Source organism: Lathyrus oleraceus, chromosome 6, assembly GCF_024323335.1.
Source record: "Lathyrus oleraceus cultivar Zhongwan6 chromosome 6, CAAS_Psat_ZW6_1.0, whole genome shotgun sequence".
Classification (NCBI taxonomy): domain Eukaryota; kingdom Viridiplantae; phylum Streptophyta; class Magnoliopsida; order Fabales; family Fabaceae; genus Lathyrus; species Lathyrus oleraceus.
The window spans coordinates 85,669,314-85,678,959 of NC_066584.1; the positions used below are offsets into that span (position 1 = coordinate 85,669,314).

The 9,646-nt window shown below is 41.9% G+C and overlaps 1 non-coding gene across 1 annotated transcript; it reads left to right on the top strand.

Moving 5' to 3' along the window:
• Nucleotides 1–8,416: 8,416 nt before the first annotated feature.
• On the top strand, nt 8,417–8,523 carry LOC127099398 (small nucleolar RNA R71). The gene has a single exon (XR_007793903.1). It is a non-coding gene; the product is annotated as a small nucleolar RNA R71 (small nucleolar RNA).
• Nucleotides 8,524–9,646: the final 1,123 nt, after the last annotated feature.

The window sequence follows — 9,646 nt, forward strand, 5'->3', positions numbered from 1 at the left end:
TTGTATGATGAAGTTATTTTGAGGAGAAAAAGTTTCCATTTTGGGCAGCTGAAATTACAGGTCACCTGCTATTTTAGGAAACTTCTTGTCTGACCTCCAATTCTTCAACCTTGGTCTTTGATATGTCAAATGAGACTTATATGGACATGAATGAGGCCTTTCAAACCATCTCACACCTTCCAATCCATAAAATCAGGCACAGTTGACCACAGTTGACTTTCTATGGTTCCAGCTGAACTTTAGCTTGACTGATGACTTCTGAGCATCCAATCTTTGTCCAAATCACCTCACAATGATCCTTAGACCATATGAACTTGATAAATCAACCCTAGGGCTTTGTCTCAATGAAAATAGCACATGCTTGCTTGTTTGACTGATTCTCCTGATCAGTTTGACCCAATCGGTCAGCTGAGCTTGCACTTGGGCAAATGGACAATGCAATGTTATGCAGTGGCCTATGTTATGTTATGACCTAATATGAAATGAATGTACAAAATGGTAGGGTGCAAATTTGAGGTGCTACACGTAATAAGGGGCAGAAGTCAGTAATTTGATTCCCATTTCTTTTGTAAACTCTTGCATTTTTCGACCAGTGAAAGCTGACCCCTGGTCGGTTGTAATTGTTTCTGGGATGCCAAATCTGCAGATGATATAACTTTGGACAAAATCTATCACAACCTCTTGGTCTACATTTGTTAATGCTACGGCTTCGACCCACTTTGTGAAATAGTCGATACCGACTAAAACATACCTTTGTTGTTTCGACGAGGCTGATTTTATTTCTCCTATAACATCCAGAGCCCATCCTCGAAATGGCCAGGGCTTCACAATTGTATGCAACTCGCTTGCAGGCACGTGCTGTATGCCCCCATGTAATTGGCATTCTTGACAGCTTTTAGCAAGTTCAATGCAATCTTTCAACATTGAAGGCCAATAAACCCCTGAGCGCATCAAGAGTCATTTCATCTTCAAACCTGCTTGATGCGCCTCGCACGCCCCACTGTGTACGCTTGACACAGCCACGTATGCCTCGCTTTCTCCTAGGCATTTTAGTAACACTCCTTCAATCGTCTTTTTAAATAATTCATCATTTACCAAGACGTAGCTAAGGGCCCTATATTTTATCTTTCGATCTATCGACCCTACGGGATTGCGTAAGTAATCGACTAGCGGTTTACGCCAATCACTTTCCCCCCGTCGTCGATGGTTAGAATTTCAAAATGATTTTATTCTACAGCTTCCAACTTCACAATCGACAAATCTGACGGTGACAACAATGTCGCTCGTACTTTATCTCTTACTTGGATCTCTTCATCCTGGTCTTTCGATGCTTTGTACCCTGAGGCCTCCTGTGCTAAATCATTTGCTCTTTGGTTCTTTTTTCGTGGTATGTGTTGGAGGTTAACTTGCTCAAACCTCTTTAGTAATCTAATGGTGACCACAAAATACATGATTAAATTTTCTTTAAGACACCTGTACTCTTTTGATGCTTGTTTAATCACTAACTCCGAGTCTCCCATAATTTCGACATTCCTTGCCCCCAATTCTAGTAGTAGTTCAAGTCTTGTGATCAGTGACTCATATTCTGCTTCATTATTAGTGCATACCCCTTCAATTCTATATTTGAACTCTGCTGGAATTCTATCTGGAGAAATTATGACTCCTCCTATCCCAGATCCGCGCTTATGTCTTGAACCGTCGAAGTATGACCTCCATGGTGCTAAGTCTACGTAATTTTGCGCCATTTCGACCATTGAGTGGTCGACAAGGAAATCCGCTACTACTTTCCCTTTCATTGCTTTCAAGGGTACGTACGTCAGAGAGTATTCTGTTAACGCTAACGCCCATTTTCCAATTCGACTATGCAAAATTGGTTTCGACAACATGTGTTTAATAATATCAAAGTGGGAAGATACGTACACATCAACAGGCTTGATATACTGCTTTAGTTTCATACAAGAGAAATACAGGCATAAACATAGTTTTTCTATATCACTATACCTAGTTTCAGGATCATTAAGCATTCGACTAAGGTAATACACAGGTCTCTCGACACATTTTTCATCCTCTTGGACTAACATACTTCCTATAGTCGACTCTGAGGCTACAATATACAGTCTCATTGGCCTATTCCTAACATGAGGGGCCAGTACTAGAGGCCTAGTCAAATACTCTTTGATTTTGTCAAAAGCCTCTTGGTGCTCATCCTGCCACTTGAAATCCTCGTTCTTCAGTCGAAGTAGTGGGGAGAAAGCTTTTGTTTTGCCACTTAAATTTGATATAAATCTTCTAAGAAAATTTATTTTTCCCAGAAAAGATTGTAGCTCCTTTTTGGTCGAAGGAGGCTTGACGTCCATAATGGCTTTTGTTTTGCTTTGGTTTACTTCAATACCCTTTTTATGCACCACAAAGCCAAGGAAGTCGCCTGCTTGCACACAAAAAGCACACTTTAATGGATTCATTTTTAATCCATATTTCCTCATCCTTAGAAAGGCCTTTCGAAGATGTTCGACGTGAGCATGTCGACCATTTGACTTTATCACAATATCATCAATGTATACTTGCATGAAATCCTCAATAAAATCATGGAACGTTGAGTTCATTACCCTCTGGTATGTTGCTCCGGCATTTTTCAAGCCAAATGGCATGACGGCCCACTCATATGTCCCCAAGGCTCTTGGGCATCGAAACGCCGTCTTTGGCACGTCTTCTTCTGCAATAAAAATTTGCTTATATCCAGCATAACCATCTAACATACTTAAATATTCAAAACCAGCGGCCGGATCGACCAACATTTCCGCCACGGGCATGGCATACTCATTTTTGGGGTGACAACATTTAGATCTCTATAATCAATACATACTCTTAAAGACCCATTTTTCTTGATGAATGGCACAATATTGGCCAACCATTCGACATACCTTGCAGTTTGAATAAACTTGCTTTTCAGGAGTCTTTCTACTTCTGCTTTTATCTTTGCCATGATCTTTGGGGCGAAACGCCTGGGCGTCTGCTTTACTGGCTTTTTTCCATCTTTTATTGGCAGCTTTAACTCGACCAAATCCCTACTTAAACCAGGCATTTCGTTATAATCCCAAGCAAAACAGTCCCTAAATTCTTTAAGTATGGATATTACCTCAGACTTTAGTTCTTTGTCGATGTTGGCGCTTATGTATGTTGGCCTTTTCTCGCCATTCTCGCCAAGGTCGACTTCTTCCAAGGGGTCTTTTAGTCGGATTTTCTATGGTGCCTTTGGGTCTTTTTCAAACCCTAAAGGTTCATTATCATAAATATAGCCCAGACGCTGCATGTCGATGTTCCTTTTAGCCAAAGTTGGCTTGTCTGGGGGTTCTGGCCCAATAGCCATATGCCCCTCTTTATTTAACGCATAGGCTTCGACAACCATGTTTTCTTTAGCCTCTAGAGCCAACTTTATTTTGTTCTCGGCAACATATGCCAATATCTTTCTTAGAGCTTTTAGATCAGTCATCATCAATGACGTCTCCCCAGCCTGTCGGTCAGATACCTGTATAGGGTGGATCATCTAGGCGTTCCACATCCCAAATGAAGCCATGAGTCTCGTGCAGAGTTAGAGAGACGAAAGCTTTACTTAGATTAGCATATACATCCTCAGCTGGAAAGCAAGGAGAAATATTGGCCAGCTTCCTCTCGAAATCCTTCTTCTTGACATTATTTACGTCGGCCATGAAGTACCCTTGGTCTGCTTCAACATTTTCGACCACTCCATCTTCTCTCCAAATCACCAACCTTTGGTGCGCTGAAGATGGTACGACTCCTACACCATGTAGCCACTCTATGCCAAATAGCAAATTGTAACTTGCCTTAGCGTCTACCACCATAAATAATGTCGGTCTGGTTATTGAACCCACCGTGATATTCACCACAATCACTCCCATGGTACTTTTCGTCTTTCCTCCATAGTCAGACAAAACCACGTTGTTAGATCTGATGTCGGTGTCATACTTGCCAATCTTCCTTAGAATATGGTGCGACATGATGTTGACCGTGGCACCACAATCGACCAAGACTTTGTTGACAGTCACGCCTTCCACTTTTGCCCTTATCAGCAGTGGTTTCAAATGATTCTTCATGGTCATCGTTGGTCTTTCAAACACTGCCTCTTGGCTTTCAGTAGAGCCATTGTTCAACATAAAATAGCATCTTGGCTGGTGCAGAGCCATTTCTTCAGCGTCAGCATCGTCTACCGACTCCTCCACTTCAGTCACACATTTGTATTCTTGTGGTAGGATTGACACCATGTTGACCAAGATATCTAGACTTGCTTCAGACTCTGAATTGAAGTCATCAGTCACTTCATCAGAACATCTCTCAGTTGGTCGACGGACATACTCTCTGATCCGTTCCTTCGCTGCTGTGTTGACCTTCACAACAATTTTCTTCCCAGCATTTGCCTCACTGGACATGCCTCTTGCAGCCTCTCTTTCGGCCTGTTTACGCCTCTGAAAGCGTCTCCATTGAGTTCTCGACATGGGGTTCTTCCCCAAATAACTTTCAGAAACATAAGTCCTTTTTTCAGACTTAAACTCACGCCTGTAGTTAATTGCTAGACCTCCTCTAGCAGCAGCAACAACACCTTGTTGGGTGTCTTGTTTTTCCTAAGGCTTGATTTAAGTACCTCTAGGGGAACTTGCCGACGGTACAAAGCTCTTAGGCCTTGTTTGGGTATTTCTCACAATCTTTTTTGAGCCTTTTTCATTTTGGTAACCCCTGGTCTGCCCATTTCTTTTGCTTTTACCCAACTGCAATTTCTGGAAATTTTCCGCCACTATTTTGTCGGTGACAACACCACACCTAGGGCACAAGCACACTTATGAACCCTTGTTCTTGCAGCGATACAGAAAATCCACCAAGTCTTCATCAGCCCTTGGGTAAGCTTCAGCTATATCGACATCTGGGCTTTCACCAATTTGCTCCAGCATGTTGGCCTCATCGTACTCGATGATCTCGACCATGTTGATCTCGACTGGCTCCACGAATAGGGCTTCCTCCTGGTGAAGAGGATCAGCGTCGATCTTCATTCTGCGGCCAGCAAATTTCAGCATGCCTTCTTGAATCGCTTTCTGAACCAAATCCCTGAAAAGGTAACAATTAGAGGTATTATGACCAAGATAGTTATGATACTTACAAAACCCTATTTTCTGTCTCTGTTCTAACGGTGGTATTTTAGTACCAGGAGGTACCACCATTTGACCATCTTTGACCAACAAGTCAAAAATTTCCTCACATTTCGACACGTCAAAAGTATAAGTTTTCGAAGGGAATTTTGGGTTGTGTTCGACAGGACTTTTTCCTTGCGCAGGAAGCAATGATCGACACTCATAGGCGGATCCTGGCTTTAGTTCAGCCACGTCGATTTCTAATTCGGTCGATGAAGCATAATCAGCCTCACATATTGGGTCTGTTGCGTCGTATTCGACAAACACTACCTTTTCTTTCTTAGACTTATTGTGCCTAACTTTTTCTAACCTTAGCCATTCTAGATGTCGAACTCTATCAGCCAATTGTGACATAATTTTCACAAAAGTTGGATTTATTTCCTTCCTAATGGAATAATCTAAATCCCCCGCGGCCATTTGAACCAGTTCATGTTCTGGCACTTGCGTAAAACACCTAGCCTTTAAGGACCTAAAACGATTCAGATAATCGTCGATGTTCTCAGCAAACCTTCTCTTGATACTAGACAATTCTGCCAAACTAATTTTGGAGTGTCCTTTGTAAAACTGTTCATGGAACTTCTTTTCTAATCTGGCCCATAAATCGATTGAACTTGGGGCCAACGAAGTAAACCATGTGAAGGCAGCCTTAGTTAGAGAGGAAGGGAATTTTTTTACTCTCAAACATTCATTATGAGCTAGATCTCCTGACTCTGTTAAGTATCTGGCAACATGCTCTATTGTCGATTCACCAGACTCTCTCCCAAATTTAGTGTACTTAGGCACTTTCATCCCCCTGGGCGCCTCAGCTTGGAGAATAAACTCAGCTAACGGGGAGGCGTACAATGGCCTTTGCAGTGTAGCACCCATACCATTTCTGGCCATAATCCTTTCGACAATAGTTGTCAAATTATTCTCCACTGCTAAGTCTTCTTGTCGATGTTGATCGATAATTTGATCAGCATCCTGGTGTCGGTTAACCATCACCATCTGGTTACGTCCCGCGACTCCTGATTCGACGCCTTGATTTTGAAGGGGTCTAATGATTTGTCCTTCGTGGACTGTATCATCTTCCGCCGCCCCTATCTCCATTTGCACAGGAATAACTTGCCTAACCACTTGTGCCATCTGTCGAGCCGGTGCCCCCAGAAAATTGCACAAGTGTGTCAATTGATTCGCCACCTGCCTATTTGTTTCAGCAAATTCTTGTATTACTGGATTAAAGACTGTGCCCATCTGGTTGGTCAACATGTTAACCAATTCATGGTTACTATCGTCCATTTGTTGTCTCAACACCGCTACTGAAGTGTTCGACAGCGACATGGTTTTGTTCTGAGTATTATTCCTAATGTTTCCCCCTTGTGCTGATCCCTACAAGGGTGGATTTGTATATGAAAACAGTGATGCACTTGATGTCGACTGATATCCTGGCATTAAGGAATACGACATTCCATAAAGAGGATCTGTGGTGCCAAAGCGAGGCACATAAGGTCTGAACATCGTTATCGTTGATTCTGAACCTCCTGGTGGAGGCTGAGGCATTGATGTTCCAACCACACCCGTGGTCGACATGGTTAAGGCTGCAGTTGTCATCGGTGGCAAAGTGGAAACCTGTGAGATTATTGTTTCCGTAGTGGATAAAGTTCCTCGTGGTACTTCATCCGTGTTATTTTCTGACATTTTCACAGTGTTTCGTGGCTTACTATACAATTTTCCACTTCTGAGTTTCATGCAATTTCGCAACTGCTCTAGCACCGTCCCACTGGGCGTGCCATTTTGTTTACTGTGGAAATTGGTAAACAATTGTTGGTCCTCCCTAGGCCTTAAAACAAAGGGTTACTTGCAGGATCGACCAGTTGATCCTATGACATGTGCTAGTGCAAGTGAGGCTTGTCCAACAAAGTGCCGAACAAGCGTAGAATTTTCCACACGAACGGTTTAGACGATGCTACAGCCTATGGGTGACTCGTGACCGACAACGCTATAGCATTCAAAAGATGTACACGACGAACACGCTTTTGGTAAACTCTATTATCGTAATAGAATCAGTGTCGACAGCGTAAACAACAACGTAAAATGACAACTCAAAAGTAAATGAAATTAAGATAAAATGTTCAACGGGAACAATTGAAAAGTAAGGAAGTTGCATTGAAATAAATATGGTGATTCACGTACATAGCACTCTAAAAAAATCTTGCTTCCTCGCGCTGGGAATGGGAAGTTTTCTTACAAGTGATTTTCAGTACAAAGTGAACACCCTGAGCCCCTCGTGGGACATTCTATTTATACTAAACTAAAGGAACTACTCATAAGCTGAAACTCCTAGAAACTAGCAGATGTTATGTCACACGATCTGCACAACCGTTGCACCCATGTCTTGCTAACTGCTCTAGATTCTGGCGCTCTTATTCTTCTTGTAACTACTGGTTATTTTTAAATTTCAAATTTCTCCCGCCCAGAAGTTAGGGCGATGCTGTCTTCTACGCATTTGGCTATAATTCTTTAAGTATCAAACTTCACCTCAGTCGACGAAATGGCTTGTCGACCAGGCCAACTTCTCTTGCCGGCTTCCCCTTGACTTGTATTTTTTCCCACTCTTGCTTGCCTCCAACACCTCTTCATCCTTTTATGGGGTATAACCCCCAAATTCACAGGACTCTGTCATTAACTATGCTTTCAGCATGCCTTAGAGATTTTTCGTGGTAACAACTTGATAACCTTGCGGTCTCTGAGGTGCATGATTTTGGATAGGGTTCTGGTTTTTATAGGAGAAATTCAGATGATTCTTCCATCCAGGGTTGTAAGTGTTTGAAAATGGGTTACCTTGGGCGTAATTCACTTGGTCGGTATTCAGTTTGTTCAAAAGGTTACACTCTGCCGATTCGTGTCCTTTAGATCCACAGAGTTCGCACTCTGTGTGGACTACTGCTACGGTGTTAGTGTTTGTAGACGTATGTTCGATCCTAAGGGCTAAAGCGTCCATTTTCACCTGCATCATGTCTAGAGAGCTTACCTCATGTATTCCACCTTGGGTCTCCTTTTTCTCTATTGATGCTCATTCAGTTCCCCATTGGTAATGGTTTTGGGCCATATCCTCAATTAGGTCACAAGATTCTGGATACGGTTTGTTCATCAGTGCGCCACCTGCGGCAGCGTCGATGCTCATCTTGGTGTTATAATGGAGTCCATTGTAGAAGGTATGAACGATCAACCATTGTTCTAGGCCATGGTGTGGACAGACTCTTAATAGCTTTTTATATCTCTCCCTAGCTTCAAAAAGAGATTCTCCTTGGTTTTGAGCAAATCTAGTTATTTGGTTTCGAAGAACAACAGTCTTACTAGGGGGAAATATCTAGCAAGGAATACTCTCCTAAGGTCTTCCCAGGTAGTTATTGAGTTAGCTGGAAGTGAATCTAACCATGAACGTGCTCTATCCCTGAGGGAGAAAGGAATCAATCTTAAACGGATCGCATCCGGTGAAGCGACGTTAGATTTAAAGGTGTCGGCTAGTTGGATAAAAAAATTTAAATGTTGATTCGGGTTCTCGATTGCGAGACCTGCGTATTGGTTTTGTTGCACTAATTGCAACAAAGACGGTTTTAGTTCGAAATTGTTAGCAGGAATAAGGGGGTTTACTATACTCGAACTAGGTTCCTCATCAGAGGGTTGGGAGAATTCCTTAAGAGGTCTCCTATTGCGATTCTCGGCCATAGCTTTCTTAATTCGGATGAGTAAGAGGCGTGTACGAGTATAACGTTTGGGTTCCGCTAAAGGATCTACTAAATTTCCGGTACTACGGGTTCTTCGCATTTACCGGCTAGTAATGCCTTATTCTATGCGGTGTAACAATAAGGTACGAAATTTGACGAAGTTGGTCCCCGGAAACGGCGCCAAAAACTTGATCGTGTATGACTCGCAGGTGCACGAATTACGTTAAAGTAATATAAAAGAATATTGATCCCACAGAGACCAATCGTCAATCTATCGATTACTATCGTTACGGTGTTTATCTAAGACGGTATAAAAGAGATATTGGGTTTTCAAAATAACGGTAAATAATAAATGCAGGTAAGACAGGTTGAATGTAATTCACGTCAGTTAAGTGATGTTTCGATTGTCTAAATAAAACTACTTATGAGGCAATATTTTATACTCTTGAAAAGAATCCATTTAACAGGAATTGTCGCTTTCGCGTATTCAGAACCGAGTTTACCCTTAAATTAAGGCCTTTTATTGTCACTTATAAAAGGTGCGCAGAATGCTAAAGTAGTAAACTTATTTTTAAGAAATGAGACTCGTAAACTTAGTTGAAAAGTGATTTTGATTTGGAAAGTTTACCCAAGGAGTTTCCTGATTTTAAATCTATCAACGCGTCCGAAAACAGTTTCAAAAATAGTTTTTCCTTAAAATGATAAAAATTCCTAGTTACTAAGCCAGGATGCTTTCACACT